This window comes from Canis lupus, chromosome 30 (genome assembly GCF_011100685.1).
Source record: "Canis lupus familiaris isolate Mischka breed German Shepherd chromosome 30, alternate assembly UU_Cfam_GSD_1.0, whole genome shotgun sequence".
NCBI classification, from domain to species: domain Eukaryota; kingdom Metazoa; phylum Chordata; class Mammalia; order Carnivora; family Canidae; genus Canis; species Canis lupus.
The window spans coordinates 29,183,069-29,206,633 of NC_049251.1; the positions used below are offsets into that span (position 1 = coordinate 29,183,069).

Consider the following 23,565-nt stretch of genomic DNA (forward strand, 5'->3'; position numbering starts at 1 on the left):
GCTCCCTTTTTCATCACTGGCCAACAGAAAGATACAGTGGGGTTAAGCGTAGTTAAATAAACTGAGGACAACTGAAATCTCTTAACTTTGGACGGAGGCTACTTACTACCATCTCCCTCCATCCCCACCATTTATCAAGCACAGACATCAACAACATAATCGAAAACAAGTTACTGATGACACAGACTTCTATAAAAGACTTCCCAAAACCCTAGTGGTACTAAGCAGTCCTAGACTAAAGCTTTGTAACTGTATCTAATATCCTTCAATTATCTTTGTTGTTAACTAAAAGTCCTTCAAATAGTATTAGTAAGAAAAGGGAAATAAAATGTTTTAGGTAGTCCTATCTGAACCGATGTATGTGTCCATGTATGAGAAACTGTCAGCCTATTCTTTCTTCCCTTGCCTTATAAATTTGAGGACAGGAAAAAGATGTATCTTAACCTATCCAGACAATTTTGAGTATTCAGCTAACTCCCAAATTTTCATAAACTATCACTAGTGTAATAGTTTCATTTATAAGATTTGGAAAACTGTACTATCTATTACTCTTCATATTTTTCATATGTGCTCACTCTAACAGATGGAGGTTATTTTTATAATGCTGGTCATTAACTTTCTCCATTGCACTTAAACTCACGAAACATTAGGTAGAGTAATCACATACAGCCTTCATTATCCATATATACTTGCATGTAATAGAAAAACATACAGTACTTGCCAGGTTAGAAATCTGCAAAGTCAAAAATCGTGTTCAGCTGAGAAAAGGATGTAAGTATAAGATACTAATTTAAGATATCCCAATTTTCTAATCTATGCATGGGACATAAGCATGATCTAATCTATAATTACGAAAGATGAATAATATTTAACACTACTAGTATGTGGCACCTCGTTTCAGAAATCAAACTAACTGAACAATTAAATTTTTCAAAATCCTTTATTTATCACCACCCATTGCTCAAAACTATTTTCTACTTCCCAACTGCAAACTCTTTAGCTTGTCACTGGAGTCCCTTCAATATTAAACTCCTTACTTAAATTCTTGTATTAAAAAGTTACCACATATGGGCACCTGGGTGGCTCAGTCAGTTAAGCATCTGCCTTTGGCTTGGGTCATGATCCCAGGGTCCTGGGATTGAGTCCTGCATCAGGCTCTCTGCTCAGCGAAGAGTATACTTCTCCCTCTCTCGGTCCCTCGCCCCTGCTTGTCCCTCTCTTCTTTCTCTTTCAAATAAATAAATAAAAACCTAAAACAAAAAATAGTTACCACACAAACACAAGGAGGATCCACTGTTGGCCCTTATACCTAGAATAGCCTCTTATGTCTTAAAGGCCTGACTCACATCCTATGTCCCTTGTGAAACCTTTTATAACCAATTCATCATTAAAACTTGGAGCACCACTGTGTATACTATGTGTTCATTTGCCACTTAACACGCACCAGATAATAGTGATATGTACTTTAATATTCAATTTGATTATAAGCTTTTGAAGTTAGAGATCTTGCCATATCTCCTTTAGTTTCTTGTATATAATTGGTACTTAATACTGAGTAACAATTATGATGATCTTGTTTCACAGAAACAGATTTTTGATGACATAACCAAATATTTACATAAAATAGTACAAGAGAATCCTGATTAACCCTAAAAACTCTTAGAATTCATCTACAAAAAAGCTAGCATTATTTCATTTCAATTCACTAGTGTTAAAACAGAATACTTAGGATTTCCATTTCACAAGGATATTAAATTATTTATTTTCAGTTACTAGCAGATGACATATGAAAAAGTTAGTTCAAGGACCAGGTCAAATAGAACATCCAAGGTAAACATTAAGTTATACTTTAACTTTATTATTTTTTTTTAATGACTTCCAGGGATGCCGGGGTAGCTCAGTTGGTTGAGCATCTGCCTTCCGCTCAGGTCATGATCCCAGAGTCCTGGGATCAAGTCTCGAATCGGGCTTCCTGCTACCCTTGACCTCTGCTGCTCCCTCTGCTTGTGCTCTCTAGCTCGTTCTCACTCACTCTCTCTTTCAAGTAAATAAAATCTTTAAAAAGTAAAATAATAAAAAATGACTTCCAAAGATAGCAATAAAAGACAAACTATATGATTTATCCTTATTCTTTTTAACAGTAAAAAAAAGAGGAGGGAAAGCCCACTTTTTTGCACCATACACAAAAATAAACTCAAAACAGATTAAAGATCTAAATGTAAGACTTTAAACCACCGAACTCCTAAATACACACATACACACATAGGCAGTAAACTCTGGGTTATCAGCCTTAAGCACTATTTTTCTGGATCTGTCTCCTTAGGCAAAGGAAACAAAAGCAAAAATAAACTATTTGAACTAGGGATCCTTGGGTGGATTTAGCGGTTTAGCACCTGCCTTTGGCCCAGGGCGTGATCTTGGAGTCCCGGGATCAAGTTCCACATCAGGCTCCCTGCATGGAGTCTGCTTCTCCCTTTGCTTATGTCTCTGCCCCTCTCTCTCTCTCTCTCCCACTCATGAATAAATAAAATCTTAAAAAAAAAAAAATTAACTATTGGGACTAAACTAAAAAGCTTTTGCACAGCAAAGGAAGCCATCAATGAAACAAAAAGGCAATCTACTGAATGAGAGAAGATATGTATAAATGATATATCCAATAAGGGTTAATACTCAAAATATATAAAGAACTCACACAAATCAATGCCAAAAAAAACCCAAAAAAACAAAAAACCAAAAAAACAAATAACCTGATTAAAAAATGGGGAGAAAATCTGAATAGATATTTTTTTCAAAGACAAGCATCTGCTTGTCTTGATATGAAAAGAGGCTCAATATTACTAATCAGGGAAATGCAAATTAAAACCACAATGAGATCACCTCACACTAATCAGAATAGCTATAGGTAGTATCAAAAAGACAAGAAATGGGGTGCCTGGCTGGCTCAGTCAGTAGAGCATGCAATTCTTGATCTTAAGGTTGTGAGTTCAAGCTTCATGCTCAGTACAGAGCATGGAGCATTTTACTTAAAAGTAAAATCTTAAGAAAAAAAAAAAAAGACAAGAAATAATAAGTGTTGGCAAGGATGTGGAGAAAAAGAAACCCCTGTATACTGTTACTGGGAATGTAAATGGGTGTGGCAATTACGGAAAACAGAATAGATTCCTCAAAAAATTAAAAATAGAAATACCATATGACCGAGTAATTCCACTTCTGTGTATTTACCTGAAGAAAACAAAAACACTAATTTGAAAAGATATATGCACCTCTATGTCTACGTAGTATTATTTACAAAACCCAAGATGTGGAAGCAACTTAAATGTCCATCAATAGGTATGAATGGATAAAGAAGATGGGTAGTGTGTGTATGTGTGTGTGTAATGAAATATTAGTCACTAAAAAGAATGGCATCTTGCCAGTTTGTAACAACATGTATGGACCTAGAAGGTATTATGCTAAGTGAAATAGGTCAGACAGAGAAAGACAAATACTGTATTTCATTTATATGTGGAATCTAAAAAAACAAAACAAAAAGAGTGCCTAGGTGGCTCAGTCGACTCTTGATCTCAGCTAAGGTCTTGATCTCAGGATTTTGAGCCCAAGCCTCACACTGGGCTCCAGACTGGTTGTGGAGCCTACTTAAAAAAACAAATGTATAAACAAACAAAAAGCCAGATTCATAAATAGAACAAACTGGTGGCTACCACACAGGAGGGGGCAAAATAGGCAAAGGAGATTAAGAGATACAAAATTTTAGTTATAAAATAAGTAGATCACAAGGATGAAAAGTACAGCATAAGGAACGTAGTCAATAATATTGTAGTACTTTTATATGGTGACAGATGGTAACTACACTTATTGTGGTGAGCATTTTATAATGGATATAATTGCTAAATCACTATGTTGTACACCTGAAACAAAGTATTGTATGTCAACTAAAGGAAGGAGGGAGAGAAATTACATAAATGCAATAAGGAGAGGTTTCTTTTTCTGGTAAATAAGCTATCTGGCAATTACTTGTAACTTATTTATTAAACATATGTTATGATAAATTTTTAGAATCACGCCAGCAAGTTCCTTAAGAAGCTTAATTCTAATAATTTCTATGAATTTAAGCATGCCTGAATTAAGAGGAAAGATATTTTTTCAAGTATAACACTCCATATATTCTTTGTAATCAAAAGTTATAATTCATTTCAGGAAATGGTTTAACACTTCCCAGAAGGCATCACTCCATTAATAAAGCCACACTTTGTGAATAAAAGCAGATTTATCCACATAGCTTTCTTGGCTGGAAAATTATAAGGCCTTTTTAGCAGGCTAAAGAATTATTGCTAAAAGTAAAATTTTTTAAATCTAATTCATCAAATCGTGAGTAGGGAACTGATGCCAAATCTGCTGGTTTATGATAGAGTTGAAGCAGATGGCTATCTTCAACAGTGGTCAGTGAAAAGTTTTGCTTCACAGACTGCTCTAGAAGATACCTTAGAAACTTAGGTTTCTAGAAACTACCACTCTGAGCCAACATACAAAAGAAATAGGCCAAAACCAAGGGTTCATCTGGCTCAAAGTCACTCTAAGGCAGCAACAAATGCTTTACAGAGGAAATAGGCATGGTCTTCTATCATGAATGAAATTACTAAAGTGAATTTATTGCTTTATGTAATACGTATTTTGAGAAGCTGCATGAAGTCTAAAAAAATTGAGTCACGGGATCCCTGGGTGGCGCAGCGGTTTGGCGCCTGCCTTTGGCCCAGGGCGCGATCCTGGAGACCCAGGATCGAATCCCATGTCAGGCCCCCGGTGCATGGAGCCTGCTTCTCCCTCTGCCTATCTCTCTGCCTCTCTCTCTCTCTCTCTGTGACTATCATAAATAAATAAAAAAAAAAAAAATTAAAAAAAAAATTGAGTCACATTATAAAACCACCACAGAAAATGTTTAAAGAATTATAGCTGTGAATCTACTAAGAGAAAATAAATTACTGAATTACTATCTTTGATTTCAGATTCTCATATACTGGCACCATCAAAATGAGGCATGTAAATAATTAAATTTTAAAGTTAAAACACACACAGCCTTTGGTGATAGTCAAGACAAGAGATAGCGTTCTAAATCTCTCTCTTCTGATATAACTTAGGATGAAATTGCTTTAAGGTGTAGGACTGCTGGGTCGTATGGTAAGTTTATGTTTGAAGTATCTCTGGAATGACCAAACTCTTCTGCTGTTCCTTCATCTACCACATACTGGCTTTGGTGCAAAGGCTTATTACAGCCTCTTAGTCACAAGTTTCAGTTTCATATATCATTTCTCACACCAGTATCCAAAACAGAAACGAAAGGGCAATAGCAAAAGACTTTCTCATTGTTTATTTGTTTTTCGGTAAGGATGAAAATTCTTCCCAGAGCCTAGAGTAAAATTCTCCTTGTGTTAGGTTGCCAACAGTATACACAACAATCCCTGAAATTCTCACTGTAAGCTCCTCAAAGAATGAGATCAAGCCTGACCTGATGTTTAGAACATAGGATAGTTTCAAGAGCAGTATCACAGTGAAAGAAGGTACTGAGTAAATATTGAGTAAAAATGGGTTTCTGCATGTGTGCAAATGCTTCTATGTGTGCTAAAAGACCCTCAAAATTACAGAATAAAAAAATTAAAGGACACTTTAAGGACACATAAAAGTCTCATAACTCATTTTAGCATAAAAGAAAAAAACGAGTGGGGGTGGGCAAAAAAAAAAAAAAAAAAAGGAAAGAAAAAAATGACACAGTAAGAACATCACTTTAATTAACCTAACAAATGGCCAAAATTGATTTACTTTAGCCACAATACAAAAGTGCTATTATTAAAGGGAAGAACACTGTTTACAGGTCCTGATACTGTTTCTCTTTTCTACAAATTCCAATTATTAATGTCTCCTAAATGTTTTCCATTCTACCACCTTACCCCTCACAGCTCAGTCTATTCTCATCTAATGATTAGTTTTAAGACCATGCTCTTAGTAAATTCCAACATAAAATATAGTATTAACTATAGTCACCATGCAGTACATTACATCCTCAGAACTTTTTTATCTTACAAATGGAAGTTTGTATAGGAGTTTCCCCATGTCCCCCCTTAACTAGTTTCAGTTACCTATGGTAAACTACCACCCAGGAGCAGATAATCCTCCTCCTGCCAAACCACCAGAAAGTCAATAAAAAGCCTAAGGCTACAGCACAATGCCAGTGTCATGCATTTCACTTGTCTCATCATGTAAGCACTTTATCATCTCATCATCACAAGAATAAAAAGGGGAGGGGTGCCTGGGTAGCTCAGCCAGTTAAGAAATCTGCCTTGTCTGGCTCAGGTCATGATCACAGGGTTCTGGGATCCAGCCCGGAATCTGGCTCTCTCTGCTCAGCGGGGAGCCTGGTTCTCCCTCTCCCTGCCACTCTTGCTACTTGTACTCTCTCTCTCTCTCTCAAAAAAATAAATAAAATCTTAAAAAAAAAGGGGGGGGATATAGTACAGTAAGATAGGCAGGACCATTCACATTAACATCTATTACAGTATATTGTTATAACTGTTCTACTTTGTCAATTATTGTTGTTAATCTCCTACTCTGCCTAACTGATAAATTGAACTTTATCACAGGTATGTAATATAGGGAAAACTTTATCACAGGTATGTAATATAGGACATATAGGATACTACACTATCCATGATTTCAGGAATCCACTGGGGGTCTTGAAACTTACCCCTTGCAGATAAGGTGGGGGACTACTCTACCTTTTAACCACCTTCACAACCTCCACCCCACCCACCCCTACCCCTATCTCTACCTCAGGCAACACTAATCTGTTGTTCTGAGTTCAGATTTTTTAGATTCCATACATTTGACATCACATAGTATTTTGTCTTCCTCTGTCTCATTTCACTTAGCATAAAACCCCAAGGTCCACAGTCACAAATGGCAGGATTTCATTTATTTTTATAACTAAATAATATCCTTGTGTGTGCATGTGTGGGTGTTACATACATTTATCATATTTTATTTATTCATTTATCTGCTGATGCACACTTAGCTGTTTCCATGTGATGGCTATTGCACATAATGCTGCAATAAACATAGGGATACAGTTATCTCTTATTTTTAATTTCTTGAGGAATGTTGCTACTGTTTTCCCCAGTCTGTACCAATTTACATTTCTACCAACAGTGCACAAGGGTTCCCTTTTCTCTACATCCTCACCAACATTTGGTATTTCCTATCATTTTGATAACAGTCATTTTAACAGGTGTGAAGTGTTACTTCATTTTGCTTTTGATTTGCATTTCCCTGATGATTAATAATGCTGGGCATCCTTCAATACCCATGTTGGCCACCTGTATGTCTTCTTTGGAAAAATGTTTTTTCAGTTCCCCTACTCATTTCTAATTAGATTTTTTTCCTATTGACTTGCTTGAATTGTTTATGTATTTTAGATATTAACCACTTATCAGTTATATGATTTGTAAGTATTTTCTCCCATTTAGTAGGCTGTCTTTTCATTTTATTGATGACTCCCTTTGCCATGCAGAAGCTTTTTAGTTTGGGGCACTTGAGTGGCTCAGTTAAGAGTCAGACTATTGGTTTTGGCTCAGGTCATGGTTTTAGTGTCATGAGATTGAGCCCTGAATTGGGCTCTGCATGGAGTCTGCTTAGGAATCTCTCTTCACACACATACACCAGCCCGGTCCCTTCTCCCATTCGTGTGCATGCTCTCTCTTGCTAAATAAATAAATCTTTAAAATAAGATGTAATAAGATAAGATAAGATGTCTGATGTAATTCCACTTTTTATTTTTGCTTTTGTTATCTTTGCTTTTGATATCAAACTAAAAAAACTCATTGTCAAATCTAGTATCAGGTTGCTTATCCTCTATGCTTTCTTCTAGGAGTTTCATGGTTTCAGGTGTTACATTCAAGTCTATAATCATTTACGACTTCGTTTTTCTGATGTAAGATGGGTCCAGTTTTCCCATCACCATTTACTGAAGAGACTATCCTTTCTTTATTGTATATTCTTGGCTCCTTTGTCGTAAATTAATTGGCCATATATATACATGGGCTTATTTCAGGGATCTCTACTCTGTTCCATTGATCTTTGTGTCTGTTTTAACCCCCAATACCACACTGTTTTGATTACTGTAACTTTGTACTATAGTTTGAAATTCAGAAGTGTGATGTTTCTAGTTTTGTTGTCAAAACTCCTTAGACTATTTGGGGTATTTTGGATACCCCAAATTTTAGGATTGTTTTTTCTATTTCTGTGAAAAATACCACTGGAATTTTAATACAGATTGCACTGACTCTATAGATCACCTTGGCTGTATGCACATTTTAACAATATTAATGCTTCCAATCCATGAGAATTGAATATCTTTCCACTTATTTGTATCTTTTTTTTTTTTTAATTTTATTTATTTATTCATGAGAGACACAGAGACAGGGGCAGAGACAGGGAAAAGCAGGCTCCCTGTGGGGAGCCTGATGGGGGACTTGATCCCAGGACCCTGGGATCATGACTCGAGCCAAAGGCAGATGCTCAACTGCAGGTGCCCCATATCTTCTTTAATTTCTTTCATCAATGTCTCACAGTTTTCAGTTTCACATCCCTGATTAAATTTACTGCCAAGTATTTTATTTTTTGATACAATGATAAATGGGATTTTTAAAATTCCTATTTTCTGATAGTTCATCAGTGCATAGAAATGCAGATTTTTGTATGTCCATTTTGTATCCTGCAACTTTACTGAATTCACATATTTTTATTCTGTATATCCATTAAGAAAGTATTGTAGCTTGTTATTTTTTCTACTACTTTTCTTTCTTAACCTTCATACTAGATTTATAGAAGTGATTTACCCACCACAAGATTAGAATATTCTGGACTTAAGTATATATTTACCTTTAGTAGTGAGACTTATACATTCGTATGTTTTCCTATTAGTCATTATGATCCTTTAGTTTCAGCTTGAAAAAGTCCCTTTAGCATTTCTTATAAGGCTGGTCTAGTGGTGATGAACTCCTTCAATTCTTCCTTGTCTGGAAAATTCTTTATCATTCCTTTAATTCTAAAGGATTTCTGACCTCAGTGACCATCTTTTATGACAATTATTTTGAATTCTTTATTAGATAAATCACTTATCTCCATTTCTTGAGTTTTTATCTTGTTCTTTTGTTCAGAAAATATCCTCTGTTTCTTCATTTTCCTTGACTCTGTTGGTTTCTGTGCATGCTAAAACATCCACCTCTCCCAGTCTTGACAGAGTAGTCTCCTATAGGAGATGAACCTTACTGCTCAGCCAGGCCCTAGCTCTTAGCTGTTTATTAAATCTCTGTGATTGTCCAAGCCTTCTTTATTCTTAGTGGTTCCCAATGGTTACAGATGTGAAAAGACCTGTCAATGTCCCACAGGGGAGGATCTTAGTCAGCATTTCAATGAAGGCTAACTAGAAGCTGGACTTTCAAGCAGCAGCCTTTTGAAGTATGAAAGTAGATCACTTTCAGGGAGACTAAGAGCTGGGCTTTTTAGTCGGCTCCCTCTGCACTGAACCCGCAGGGCTATAGTCTTGTGGGATTCACAAACACAAGCCCTGCTGGCTACCAGAGCCAAGCAATCAAGGGGTGCACCCCCAGGCTGGAGCCACAGAAGCCAGGGCACCAGACGGTTGTACAAAATCATTCTAAGGAGACACTGATGACATGCAGTGGGCCAGAGGGAGAACGTGAAGATGGCACCTGCCAGCCTCCCAGGCCTCCATGGAAGATTGTGGTCGGTCCCTAGGTGTGTGCCAAATCAGAAGCCTGACTCTCAGGCAGCAACTCTTCAAATATACAAACAGTCCTCCTTCAGGTAAAGACCAGGAGATGGACATTTCTGTCTTCTGCCTCTGCACTGAGCTGAGAAGGGAGTAGCTGGCCATGGCAGATTTCTCAGAGGACTCAAACTGTTTGTTTGCTATAGTTTTTGGGTTTGCAGACACAAGCTGCACTGGCTTTCAGTGCTAGGTATTTGGGGGGTCTATCCCTCAGATGGAAATTTCAAATGTTGAGACACTAGATATTGGGTGCAAACTCTTCACTCCTCAGGGAGAAGGTGGGAGTTGTGAGTGCCCTCTTAAATTATAGATTTCTGTGCTGGGGGTGGGGTTTATAGAAAGAATATGTCTCAGTCTCTCCTATCCATATCAATGAGGGTTTTTTTTCCTCACTCAATGTATAGGAATTGTTCAACTAGTTTCTGGATTCCTTCCAAAGGGAATTCTTCTGTGTATGACTGTAATGAAGGCCAAGCCCACCTGACATTTTTCAGTCCTTCTATGTCTCACATTTTATTCATACCTCCCCATTGAGAAAAAAAATGTACTACCATTTAAAAAACAAAACATACCTTTAGCCAGTTATTTTGTGAGTATTGACAAAATGATTCTAATATGAAAAGGCAAAAGAGCCAGAATAGCCAACACGTATTTCAAAGAGAACAAAGTCAGATGGCTAACACTACTCAACCTTAAGACTCACTATAAAGCTTCCATAATTGGGCCACCTGTGTGGCTCAGTGGTTGAGCTTCTGTCTTTGGCTCAGGGCGTGATCCTGGGGTTCTGAGATAGAGTCCCACATTGGGCTCCCCGCAGGGAAGCCTGCTTCTCCCTCTGCCTCTCTCTGTCATGAATAAATAAAATCTTAAAAAAAAAAAAAAGCTACAGTAATCAAGACAGTATGGTACAGGCAAAAGAATAGACAAATAGATCAATGGAGCAGAACAGAAAGCCCAGAAATAGCCCACACAAACATAATCAAACTGATCTTTGATGAAGGAGCAAAGGCAAAACAGTGGAGGACTGTCTTTTCTAAAAATGATGCTGGAAAAAATGGACACTACATGCAAAAAAGTGAATCCAGACACAGACCTCACACCTATCACAAAAATTAACTCAAAATGAATGATAGAGCTAAATGGAAAACACAAAACTATAAAACTACTAAAAGGCATTATAGAGAAAATCTAAGTGACTTTAGGTTTGGCAATAATTTCTCAGATCCACCACCAAAAATGCAATCCATGGAAGAAAAAATTGATAAGCTAGACTTAATTAAAATTAAAAATTTCTGCTCTGCAAAAGTCATTGTCAAAAGAATGAAAAGACAAACTATAGATTGGGAGAAATATTCACAAAACAGATGTGTGAAAAAGGATTGTTACCCAAAATATACAAAAACTTGAAACTAAAGAAGAAAATAAAAATAAACCCAATTTAAAAATGGGCAATTGGGGGTGCCTGGCTGGCTCAGTTGGTCAAGCATGTGACTCTTGATCTCAGAGTCCCGAGTTTAAGCAACATGTTGGGTGTAGCACTTACTTAAAAAAAAGAAAATGGACAATCTGAACAGATACCTCATAAAGACATACAGATCACAAATAAGCATATGAAAGGATGCTTAACATCATATGACATTAGGGAATTGCAGATTCATATAAGATATCACTATACTATTAGAATGTGAAAACACGGGCAGCCTGGGTGGCTCAGCAGTTTAGCGCCACCTTCAGCCCAGGGTGTGCTCCTGGAGATCTGGGCTCGAGTCCCACGTCAGGCTCCCTGCATGGAGCCTGCGTCTCCCTCCCTCTGCCTGTGTCTCTGCCTCTCTCTGTGTGTCTCATGAATAAATAAATAAAATCTTAAAAAAAAAAAAAAAGTGAAAACACAAAACACTGACAATACCAAAAGCTGGTGAGGATGTGGAAAAACAGGAACTCTCTTCATTGCTGGTTGGAATGCAAAATGGTACAGCCACACTAGAAGACAGTTTGGCAATTTTTTTTTTATTTTATTTGTTTATTCATGAAAGACTGAGAGATAGAGAGAGCCAGAAACAAAGGCAGAGGGAGAAGCAGGCTCCATGCACCGGGAGCCCGATGTGGGACTCGATCCCGGGTCTCCAGGATCGCGCCCTGGGCCAAAGGCAGGCGCCAAACCGCTGCGCCACCCAGGGATCCCCAGTTTGGCAATTTTTTACAAAGCTAAACATATTCTTACCATATGATTCAGCAACCCCTGGTACTTATTCAAAAGAACTGACAACTTAAGTCCATACAAAAACCTTCAGGTGGACGCCTGAGTGGCTTAGCGGTTGAGCATCTGCCTTTGGCTCAGGGTGTGATCCGGGTCCGGGGATCGAGTTCTGCATTGGGCTCCCTATGAGGAGCCTGCTTCTCCCTCTGTCTATATCTCTGTCTCCATCTCTGTGTCTTTCATGAATGGATAAAAAAAAAAAAAATCTTAAAAAAAAAAAAAAAAAACCTTCACATAATGTTTCTAGCAATTGGAAGCAACCAAGGTGTCTTTCAATAGGTGAATGGATAAACTATGATATAGCCATGCAGAGGAATATTATTCAGCAATAAAAATAAAGTATCAAGTCAAGAAAAGAAACAGAGGAACCTTAAAAGAATATCACTAAATGAAGGAAGCCAATCTGAAAATACTATACACTATATGATTCCAACTATATGACATTCTGGAAAAGGAAAAATTATGGAGACAGTAAAAAGATCAGTGATTGCTAGGAATTCAGGGAGAGGAAGGAAGAAAGGGATGAAAAGGGAGAAGGGATTTTAAGGGCAGTGAAATTATTTTGTAGGATACCATAATGGTAGGTACATGTCATTCTGTGCCTGTCAAAACCCATAAAATATGTAACATATTCTATGGATTCTGGATTCTAATGTGAACTATGGACTTTAGTTAATAGTAACACAGCCAACCCTTGAACAGCACAGGTCCACTTATACAAGGATTTTTTTTATAAATACAGTACAATATTATAAATGTATTTTCTCTTTCTTATGATTTTCTTAATATTTTCTTTTCTCTAGTTTAAGAAAACACTATATAATACATACAACACACAAAGTTTGTGTTGACTGCTTATGTTATTAGTCTGGCTTCTAGTCAACAATAAACTATTAAGTTTTTGGGAAGTCAAAAGTTTAGGAAAATTCTCAACCACACTGGAGGGCTGCCACTTCTAACCCCTACATTATTCATAGGTCAACTATAATTTTAAATAAGCATATACTATTTTAGTTATTTTTTTAATCTTAAGATAAAAATTCCCTTGATTTTCTAGCACAAACCAGCAAAACATGTCTGCAAAACCACCATCTTTACATCATCTTCTTCCTGTCGCATACAAAATAGGTGGTCCCCCTGCCCAAGGCAAATAACTTATAAACTTCACTATGTCATCTCTCTCAATCTATACCTTTATCCTCTTCCTCTCTACTGATTTCCTACAATAAGCACCAAACATGTTCAAAATATTTCCATTAAAAATATAAGACAATACTCATCCCTTGGTCATTACCTCCAGTCCAGCTACCATCCTCTCTCTCACAGGACTTTCAAAAACAAACTGAAGAGTTGTCCTCACTTACTGTTTCTATTTCCTCATTAGTGAACACTGCATAACAGGGTTTTTAATACCACTGCCCCAAACCATTTTTTCACCTTTCTTTTCCCCAGGTAAACCACACCCTTGAGGTTAAATCTGAGAAACAATTTTCAGTCCTTAGCTTTTTGATTTCCTGGCACTAGTGGCCTTTTACTCTAATTTAAAAAATTCTTTCCCCGGGGCACCTGGGTAGCTCAGTCAGCTGGGCATCTGCCTTTAGCTCGGGTCATGATCCCAGGGTCTGAGGATGGAGCCCCATGTCAGGCTCCCTGTTCAGCAGGGAGTCTGCTGCTCCCTCTCTCTCTGCCCTTCCCCCTACTCATGTTCTCTCTCTCAAATGAATACATAAAATCTTAATTAAAAAAATACCCACAACACTTATTTCTAAAAAAATAAAAATTATTTCCCCTTTTGAGTTCATCCTGTCACTCTCTTTTGACTTTCCTTCGGACTACTCCATTTTTTTTTTTTTTTTTAAAGTAGGCTCACAACCCTGAGATCAAGACCTGAGGTGAGATTAAGAGTCAGATGCTCAACCAAGTGAGCTACAGAGGGCCCCCTAACTGCTCCTTAGTCAGCCTGTCCTTAAATGGTTTCATTTCCTCTGAATACTGGCTCAAGCCTCTCTTTTCACTGAACACCACTTACTGGTGTCTAGTCATACGTTCATTCAACCTAAATGTACTAAGCATTTATTATGTAAAGGACACTTTCCCAGGCACTGCTTACGTGTTTCTAAGCATCCATATGTTCACTTACATGCTGATACATCCTAATTCATATTTCCAGCTATCATCTTTCTCCTGAGGTTGAGATCTAGATAGTCAGACATACATCCAATTTTCTACCAAAACACAAAAAAATTCAGATACTGAAACTGAACTCCTCTTTTTTTTTGAACTCCTCTTTTGGTTCCCGTTTCTCCCACCACTCTCTTCTCCCCAAGAAAGTTTCAAACCCACTTTCTTCCCTTGGGATCTTATCTCAAAGCACATACTACTAACCATCTACCCCATAACCTAAACAGGAGACAAAAGAACTGTCAATTTTAGTTCTTAAATAACACTCAAATCTATAAGCTTTCTCCATGTTGATTAGTATCACATGGCAAAGAAACCATCCTCCCAGAGGGAATAGAACACAATCTTTTAACTGATCTCCTTGCTCCAGGTTTCCCCATTCAACTCTTACCTCTCAATAGTAATTTGTGCACCACTGCAGCCTGAGGAAAACTTCTAAAATACAAGTCTGATCATGTTATCTTCCAATGCAAAGGCTTTCAATGCCTTCCCAACAGCCTTAGAGAAAAGGTAAAATCTTTTAAGTGGCTCAAAGTCCTTCCTGATCTGGCACTTGCTTACCTCTCCACTTTCATTTCACTTCAATCGTCTCCTGGCATTAAATGTTAACGAACATCAAATTTACTCATTTCTTCCCAAGGGCCCTCAACCTGGACCCCTTAAGTTAACTTATGTTCCTCTTTAGCCTTTACCTTAAATGTCGCTTTCTCTGAAAAACTTTTCCTAACTCCTCAATTCTGTGTTACGTGTTCCTCATATGTATTTTTTCAGTAGGGCATTTGTTACAGCACTGAAACTACTCTGTATACTATTATGGTGGATATATATCATTATACATTTGTCCAAAACCACAGAATGTACAACACCTAGAGTGAACCCTAATGTAAACTACAGGCTTTAGGTGATTATGATTTGTCAATGTAGGTTCATCAATTATAACAAATTTATCACTTGGTGGAGGATGATGATAATGGAGGAGTGATGCAAGTTTGGGGAATATTTAGGGGTAAATTTCTGTATCTTTTTATTTTACTATGAACCTAAAACTATTCTAAAAAAATGAAGTCTTAAAAAAAAGGACATAACGCACATATTTGTTTACACACATTTTTAAATATTATTTCTACATAAAAGAACTTTAAGGAATTAATAGCAATTACTGATGGAGTCTGCATAATTTCCAGGTGTTGGAAAGGAAAAGGAAAAGGAAAAGCACTTTCATCTATTCAAAAGTGGAGTTCTGGGGATCCCTGGGTGGCGCAGCAGTTTGGCGCCTGCCTTTGGCCCAGGGCGCGATCCTGGAGACCCGGGATCGAATCCCACGTCGGGCTCCCGGTGCATGGAACCTGCTTCTCCCTCTGCCTGTGTCTCTGCCTCTCTCTCTGTGTGACTATCATAAAAAAAAAAAAAAAAAAAAGTGGAGTTCTTAATTCAACCAACATTTAGTGAGTGCCTAAAACTAGGAGAGTCACCAGGAATGTAATGGTGAAGTCAACATATATATGGTTCCTGTGCCCACAGAGTTTATTGTCTAGAGGTGGCATCACAATCACAGGAATAAAAGAAAACAAAGACCTGCTGAAACAAAGATTATGAGGAAGTCAAAAGGGAGACTTTTAGATAGAGGGGAATTAAGGACTTTCTTAGAAGCCACATTTATAAGAATCTCCTCAAGGATAAGAAGGAGCCAACCTTATCAAGAGCTAGGAACAGAGCCTCCAGACAGAGGAACAGCCTGTTTAAAAAAAAAAAAAAAAAACCACACACACTTGGTGGAAGAAGATCAACAAGACTGGGGATTATAGTTCTCAAGGTGAAGACAGCAGGAGTCCATCATTCAGGATTCTTATAGATCATTGGTAGAAGAAGAAGCACCCATTTAAGAATTTAAAGCAGTGGAATGACATTTATATGTAAAGGGATTTAGGGTTTACAAAGGACATTTACATTTATTTTTATTTTAGATTTAAATTTAATTTAGTTAACATATACTGTATTATTAGTTACAAGGGTGGAATTTAGTGATTCATCAGTTGCATACAACACCCAGTGCTCAATACATCAAGCAGCCACCACTCAATTATCCCATGCCCCCACCGACCTCCCCTCGAGCAACCCTCAGTTTCCTGTAGTTAACAGTCTCTTATGGGGAGTGGGGCGTGGGGCGCCTAGGTGGCTCATTTAAGTATGTCCCTTTAACTCAGGTCATGATCCCAGGGTCCTGGGATCAAATCCTCATCGGGCTCCCTGCTCAGCAGTCTGCTTTTCCCTCTTTCTCTCCCCCTCCCCACTGCTCATGCTCTGTCTTGCTAGCTTTCTCTCTCAAATAAACAAAATCTTTCAAAAAAAAAAAAAAAAAAGTCTCTTACGGTTTGCCTCCCTTTGTTTTTATCTTATTTTTTCTTCCCTTCCCCTATGTTCATCTGTATTATTTCTTAAATTCCACATGAGTGAAATCATATGGTATTTATCATTCTGACTTATTTTGCTTAGCATAATACCATCTAGTTATATCCACATCACTGCAAATGGCAAGATTTCATTCTTTTGATGACTAATATTCATATATATGTATGTGTGTGTGTGTGTGTATATATATATATATATATATACACACACACACACAAACATCTTTATCCATTTATCTGTTGATGGACATCCGGGCTTTTTCCATGTTTTGGCTATTGTAGACAGTACTGCTATAAACATTGGGGTGCATGTGCCCCTTCAAATCACTATGTTGGTATCTTTTGGATAAATATCTAGTAGTACAATTGTTGAATGGTAGGGTAGTTCTATTTTTAAGTTTTTGAGGAAACTCTATACTGTTTTCCAGAGTGGCCGCACCAGTCTACATTCCTACCTACAGTGTAAGGGGTTCCCCTTTCTCCATATCCTCGCCAATACCTATTGTTTCCTGAGTTGTTAATTTTAGCCATTCTGACTGATGGTAGTTTTGACTGTATTTCCTTGCCAAGTGATATTTACATTTTTAAAATGATAAGACTCTGGGTGGTATGTGACCTATTCAGTGAAATGAACCTAGACTTACTTGCCCTAGTAAAGCCAATTATTCTTTGCCATAGATGAGGAAACTGAAGCTCAGAGAGGTTATATTCACTGACTAGATCATACAGTCGAACCCAGCCAGGAGTCCAAAACCTGAGCTCTCTCCCATCTACCACAGTTACCAAAGAACCTTGCCCTCACTTACTCACCCATTCAGCCCCATTGAATCAAAAGTGCACTGGCTTCACAACTGTCCTCCTGAAACAATAAAAAACAAAAGCATGTGGTGATTTTTAAATGTGTCCACAATTTTTTTTTTTTTTTTTAACTAGGAAGCCAGTCTAATTCTCCCTCCCTTAAATGACTTAAAAGTTCTTCTGTTTCCCACACTGATGTTTTTTTACCACTTGAACGCTATATTTATGCTCCCTTTTTGTGGCAGAATTTCTCCATGGGATTTCATTTGCATTTTTTAAAAACACCTTTTTGAGATATAATTTACATGCCATACAACTCATCTAAAGAACATTTCTGTTTTTAAAATAACTTTGGGGGATGCCTGGCCAGCTCAGGTGGAGTGTGCAACTCTTGATCTTGGCTTGTGAGTTCAAGCCTCATGTTAGATGTGGAGATTACTTAAAAATAAAATCTAAAAAAATAATAACTGGGGCACCTGGGTGGCTCAGTGGTTGAGCGTTTGCCTTTAGTTCGGGTCCTGATCCTGGGGTCCTGGGATCAACTCCTGCATCAGGCTCCCCAGAGGGAGCCTGCTTCTCCCTCTGCTTATGTCTCTGTCTCTCTGTGCCTCTCATGAATAAAATCTTTAAAAATAATAATAAAATAATTTTTGAACTTGGGAGATATCAAATTTAGCCCACAATTAGTACAACTGGCTTTTCTTGAATTTGTTCACCTGGTAAATACTTAGCAGTTTCCTCAGTTAGCTCATTCATTTCATCAACCTGACACAGATGGGCAGGGAGTAGGCCTTAAGGAACTGTCATACAGCTGAGAAAAGGATCTTAGGAGACTATTTTTTCTGCCTTTGGCCTCATCTCTAAATCTTGGTCATATAAATTCGGTAAGGACTTCGTCATGTAGAAATAAGCTAACTGTGATATTAAAAGGCTTAATCACAGAAGAAGGAAAAAATATATTTACATAAATATTCTTATAAGTAATATATAAGTTATATATAGTTTATCACTGCTGTTTTGGCCTCAAAACACATGTACCTACCTTCCTTTTTCCTATAACATATTAATATGGCTTTTCTTTTCTTTTCTTTTTTTAAAATTTTTTATTTATTTATGATAGGGCACACAGAGAGGGAGAGAGAGGCAGAGACACAGGCAGAGGGAGAAGCAGGCTCCATGCACTGGGAGCCCGAGGTGGGATTCGATCCCAGGTCTCCAGGATCGCGCCCTGGGCCAAAGGCAGGCGCTAAATCGCTGCGCCACCCAGGGATCCCTAGTATGGCTTTTCAAACTTTATATGGTTCTGACAATAGTGCATGATCCTTCTGGAAAGAACAGTTACAACTGAATTTCTTTCAATCTGGTCTAAAAATAACTAAATAAAAATTAATTAATTAATTAATTAATTCTGGTCTAAAGTATATTGTTCCTGAAAGGCATTCTTTGCTGAAGGCAGGTGCTCGATGGCTAAGCTACCAGGTAATTAAGTAATTAATTCAAGTAATTACTTTAAGAAAGTAGTACTTATTTGGATTTTAATATTTTAAGTTTTTTTCAGTTAGCTTAATTTATCATGCTAATCTTTTTTTATTTATGTTACAGACATAAAATGTAACACCTTGGGCAGCCTGGCTGGGTCATCAGTTTGTGCCGCCTTTGGCCCAGGGCGTGATCCTGGAGACCTGGGATCGAGTCCTGCATCGGGCTCCCTGCATGGAGCCCGCTTCTCCCTCTGCTTGAGCCTCTGCCTCTCTCTCTCTCTATCGCTCACGAATAAATAAAAAAAAAAAAAATCTAAAAAAAAAAAAAAAAAAGACACAAACACTGATGCAAATATTGCAATGCTGAGAAGGACCAGATATCAAATGTAGTGAGTCATGATCACTTCAAAGCTGTAAGATGCTGAAGTGAATAATGGGCATTTCATCTAAAACAACCACATCTCAATCCCTGCTGACTTTGACTTCTACCCTGAAATAATATGGACCCAATGCTGTCTGTACTAACTCTTCAGGAGTCATTAGTCACTGAAATTTCAATAAAATCTCCCCATTTTTAGGGGCTCCTCTGTGGGTCAGTCAATTAAGCATCTGACTTCAGCTCAGGTCATGATCTCAGTGTCCCAGCTCTGTGTGGAGCTCCCTCGTGGAGCCCCATAGTCCAGTCTCCATGTCAGGCTCCCCACTCAGCGGGGAGTCTGCATGTCCCTCTCCTTTCTCAACCTGCCTCCTGCCTCCCCTACCCAGTCCTGCTCTCTTTCAAGTAAATAAAAAAATCTTAAAAATATCTCCCATTTTTATATGTTAGCAATTAATTTTTTAAAACTTTAAATAATGTCTGAACTCCCACTTGCAACCTCTGGTCTAAAGATGTTCAAGTGAAATACAGCTTTTTAAAGTCCTTAGTATAAACAATCTATGTTGCCAAAAACAAGGATGGGAACTCACAGAACAAAAAGTACCCTGTTTAAAATAAAAAGTACCTATTCACTCCAGCAATAAAAACAACTCTTATGAAAAGTGGAAGTCTGAAATAATAATGCTTTCTACCAAGAAGTTCAGAATATCATGGCTAGTACTGTTCACTAGATAAATTTAATTCATTTGTTTCTTATTCAAGGGAATATTCCCATTTCTCATTTCAAATCCAAATGAGAGTAATTTAATGTATTATCCTAGGAAAATGAGCAGCATTTAAAATGAAAGATTATTCCACATTAGATAATGCAAGCATTTATATGACAAACAGATGGGTTTATAAAGGAAAAAAGCCTATGATATATAAAATTACAAGGCCACAAGCTGAGAATGTAGCTGCTTCTGACACTGAGCTGGGTTATGGGCACAGACAATGCAAATTTCATTTAAAAGCATCTGGTCAAAGACTTAATACTAATATTGGTAAAGTGTTCTTTTTTTTTTAAGATTTTATTTATTTATTTTTTATTTATTTATGAGAGAGAGAGAGAGAGAGAGAGAGAGAGAGAAGGGCAGAGACACAGGCAGAGGAGAAACAGGCTCCATGCAGGGAGCCCGACATGGGACTCGATCCCGGGTCTCCAGGATCATGCCCTGAGCTGAAGGCGGCGCTAAATTGCTGAGCCACACGGGCTGCCTGGTAAAGTTTTCTTATTAGGAAGTGATCATATCATTAAACTTCCCTTGAGCAAGCAAAGCAGCCAACAGAGAGGAAGGAGGGGACTAGAGTTGTAATGGTTATATACATAAAGTCTGAATTCTCTTCCTGTATTTCCCATTAACTTACTGATAAGCTACACAAGGCAGTACCAAATCTCACAAGAGTGCTTGCTAGGCTCTAATTAGATCTTATGTAACATGTCATTGTATTTGTATTCCTTTTTCTCAACTCAATTACCCTGAACAGTAACTATCTTCCACCTTCTGAAATCCTTATTCTAGAACATATTTTTCTTCTCTCATGGAACATAAAGGATTATAACAGGAAGGTTTCCATATTCAGCTTTCTCTTTCTTAGTTTTATGCGTGAACTCGGTACAAAGGAATCTGATTCTTTCTCCCAGAGGTGCTGAGCTAAGCCTTTTTCATCTCAGATACATACTATATATACTCTTACTTGATACTTGCAAACCAATATTTATTTCGTGTTTTTATTTTTTAAAAATTGTTGTCAATTGTAATGGTATAATGGCTACAGTCCTTTTTTTTTTTTAAGATTTTATTTTTATTTGAGAGAGAAATAGCAAAAGAGAGCATGAGTTGTGGGGAGAAGCAAAGGAAGAAGGACAAGCAGGCTACCTGCTGATCATGGAACCCAACATGCAGCTCGATCTTGGGACCCTGGGATCATAACTGGGGCCAAAGGCAGACACTTAACTGACTGAGCCGCCCAGGTGCCCTGCAAAGTAAGGTTTAAAACTCACTCTAAAATATGATAGGAATATAAAAAGCGTTTCACATTATTTTCACATTATTTCACTATAATCTTCCACTTGCTTTTGTCATGAATGAGTCTTCATTTTTCACTGTTATCTATTGGTAACGTGAAGGGCTGCTGTTAAAAATCTGACAGCATAGGGGCGTTTGGGTGGCTTGGGGTCTGATCCTGGAGACCTGGGATCAAGTCCCACATCGGGCTCCCTGCATGGAGCCTGCTTCTCCCTCTGCCTGTGTCTGCCCCTCTCTCTCTTTCTCTCTCTCTGTCTCTCATGAATAAATAAATAAATCTTTAAAAAAAAAATCTGACAGCATTATAAATACAAACACTGCTCTAACTTTTTTATCTAACTTTTGTCCAGTTTCAAATAACTATTTGTTAATCATTGGCTAAACATATAGGCAACTTCACTCATCTGATTAGAATGTTTAAAGTTTTATTTATCCCCCTTTCCTTCAAAAGGCCATTATCTGCTTATTCTCTCATTTCGTAGTTTACTTGGTAATGCAAAAGGAGTAATTTCTTTCTATATTTTTTAAGGTTTTATTTATTTATTTATATATTTATTTTGAGAGAAAGAGAGACAGAGCACTAGAGAAACAGCATGAGTGAGGGGTCGGGGGTGGAGAAGCAAACTCCCCACTGAGCAGGAGCCCCAATGCTACTGCGAGGCTCCTTCCTAGGACCCTAGGATCATGACCTGAGCCAAAAGCAGATGCTTAACCAAATGAGCCACCCAGGTGTCCCCTTTTTATATTCTTAATACAAAGACAATCTTTCTCAGATTTTTATTAATCTCTGCATACACTTTATAGGACATAATGAAAAACCTGACACAGTTCACATCTCTCACACTACAGAACAGGGACAACTATAATATCTAAAACTTACTGGGGGCAGCCCTGATGGCCAGTGGTTTAGCGCCGCCTTCAGCCTCGGGTGTGATCCTGGGGACCCAGGTTCGAGTTTCGTGTCGGGCTCCCTGGGTAGAGCCTGCTTCCCCCTCTGCCTCTGTCTCTGCCTCTCTCTCTCTCTCTCTCTCTGCCTGTCATGAATAAATAAAATCTTAAAAATAAATAAATAAATAAATAAACAAACAAACAAACAAACTTATTGGGCCCTATGTGCCAGTGCTTTTTAAGAGATTTAAATATATTAATTCATTAAATCCTTCTAGAACCCAATCAGACGGTAATATTTTTACTATCATCCTCATTTTACAGATGAGGAAACCATGTAAAGTACCAAGTAAGATTCATAAAACTAGGAAGCAATGGAGCTTGCATACTTGGCAGCCTGACTCAGAAGTCCTTTATAAACACTATACTGATTATCCAAACTTATAGGAAGAGAGGTATATGGTTGTCCTAAGACAGCATACTCTTGTAGCTTGAGATTAAAATGAACCCCAACCAACTTCTTCAATGGTTAAGATTCATCACTGACTGCACAAAAAAATACACAGATTATCACAAGAAAGTGTAGAATTTTAGGAAATAAGAATACTACATTCCAAGTTTTCTCAAGAATATGCTGCTGAACATATAAGGTAAAATTTATTATTTATTATACAGTCCAATGTTCTAGAATGTGTTAGGTAGGGTACATTTTGAACACATTAAAGTATCTTAACCATAGGAACTTAATAAAAAATTTAGTACAGAACTCTTGGTCCTTTCAATTTTTGTGATATCTGGAACTGTGGACACTTTTCCCTGTAATCATTCTCTATAGCTAAGCTGTAATAAAATAAAAGTATTTATTTTAAGGAGAATAGAATAACATGAATTCAAGTGGTCTTCAATGATATTTTAACTTCACTGGGAATATGGTTATAGTTACATTATACCACTCAGAGGCAGGATAATAAGCTTCTATTTGAATCCTATAAATATATATGATCAGCTTTTAAACTTCATATTTCATTATTTTCAGTAAAGGTAAGTGAAGTCCATTAATTAGCAGAGGTCAAAGTGAGGAGTTAAGGTTAGGAGACAATTTACATATCTTTTTTTTTTTTTTAAGATTTTATTTATTCATGAGAGACAGAGAGAGAGAGCGAGATAGAGAGAGAGGCAGAGACACAGGCAGAGGGAGAAGCAGGCTCCATGCAAGGAGCCCGACATGGGACTCGATCCGGGGTCCCCAGGATCACGCTCTGGGCT

At 37.6% G+C, this 23,565-nt stretch overlaps 1 protein-coding gene across 35 annotated transcripts in view; it reads right to left on the reverse strand.

Annotated features, from left to right (window-relative positions):
- CSNK1G1 (casein kinase 1 gamma 1) overlaps positions 1-23,565 on the reverse strand; it is a 170,033-nt gene that overhangs the window by 109,287 nt on the left and 37,181 nt on the right. For 32 of the 35 annotated variants that reach the window (XR_005381769.1, XR_005381770.1, XM_038580664.1 and 29 more), the window contains exon 2: positions 17,498-17,546. The exons of 2 other annotated variants lie outside the window; for them this stretch is intronic. The gene's annotated coding sequence lies outside the window, so the exon portion shown is untranslated. Of the gene's footprint in view, positions 1-17,497; positions 17,547-22,291; positions 22,351-23,565 lie in introns of those variants that run through there. One more of the 35 variants, XM_038580662.1, reaches the window with a different exon arrangement.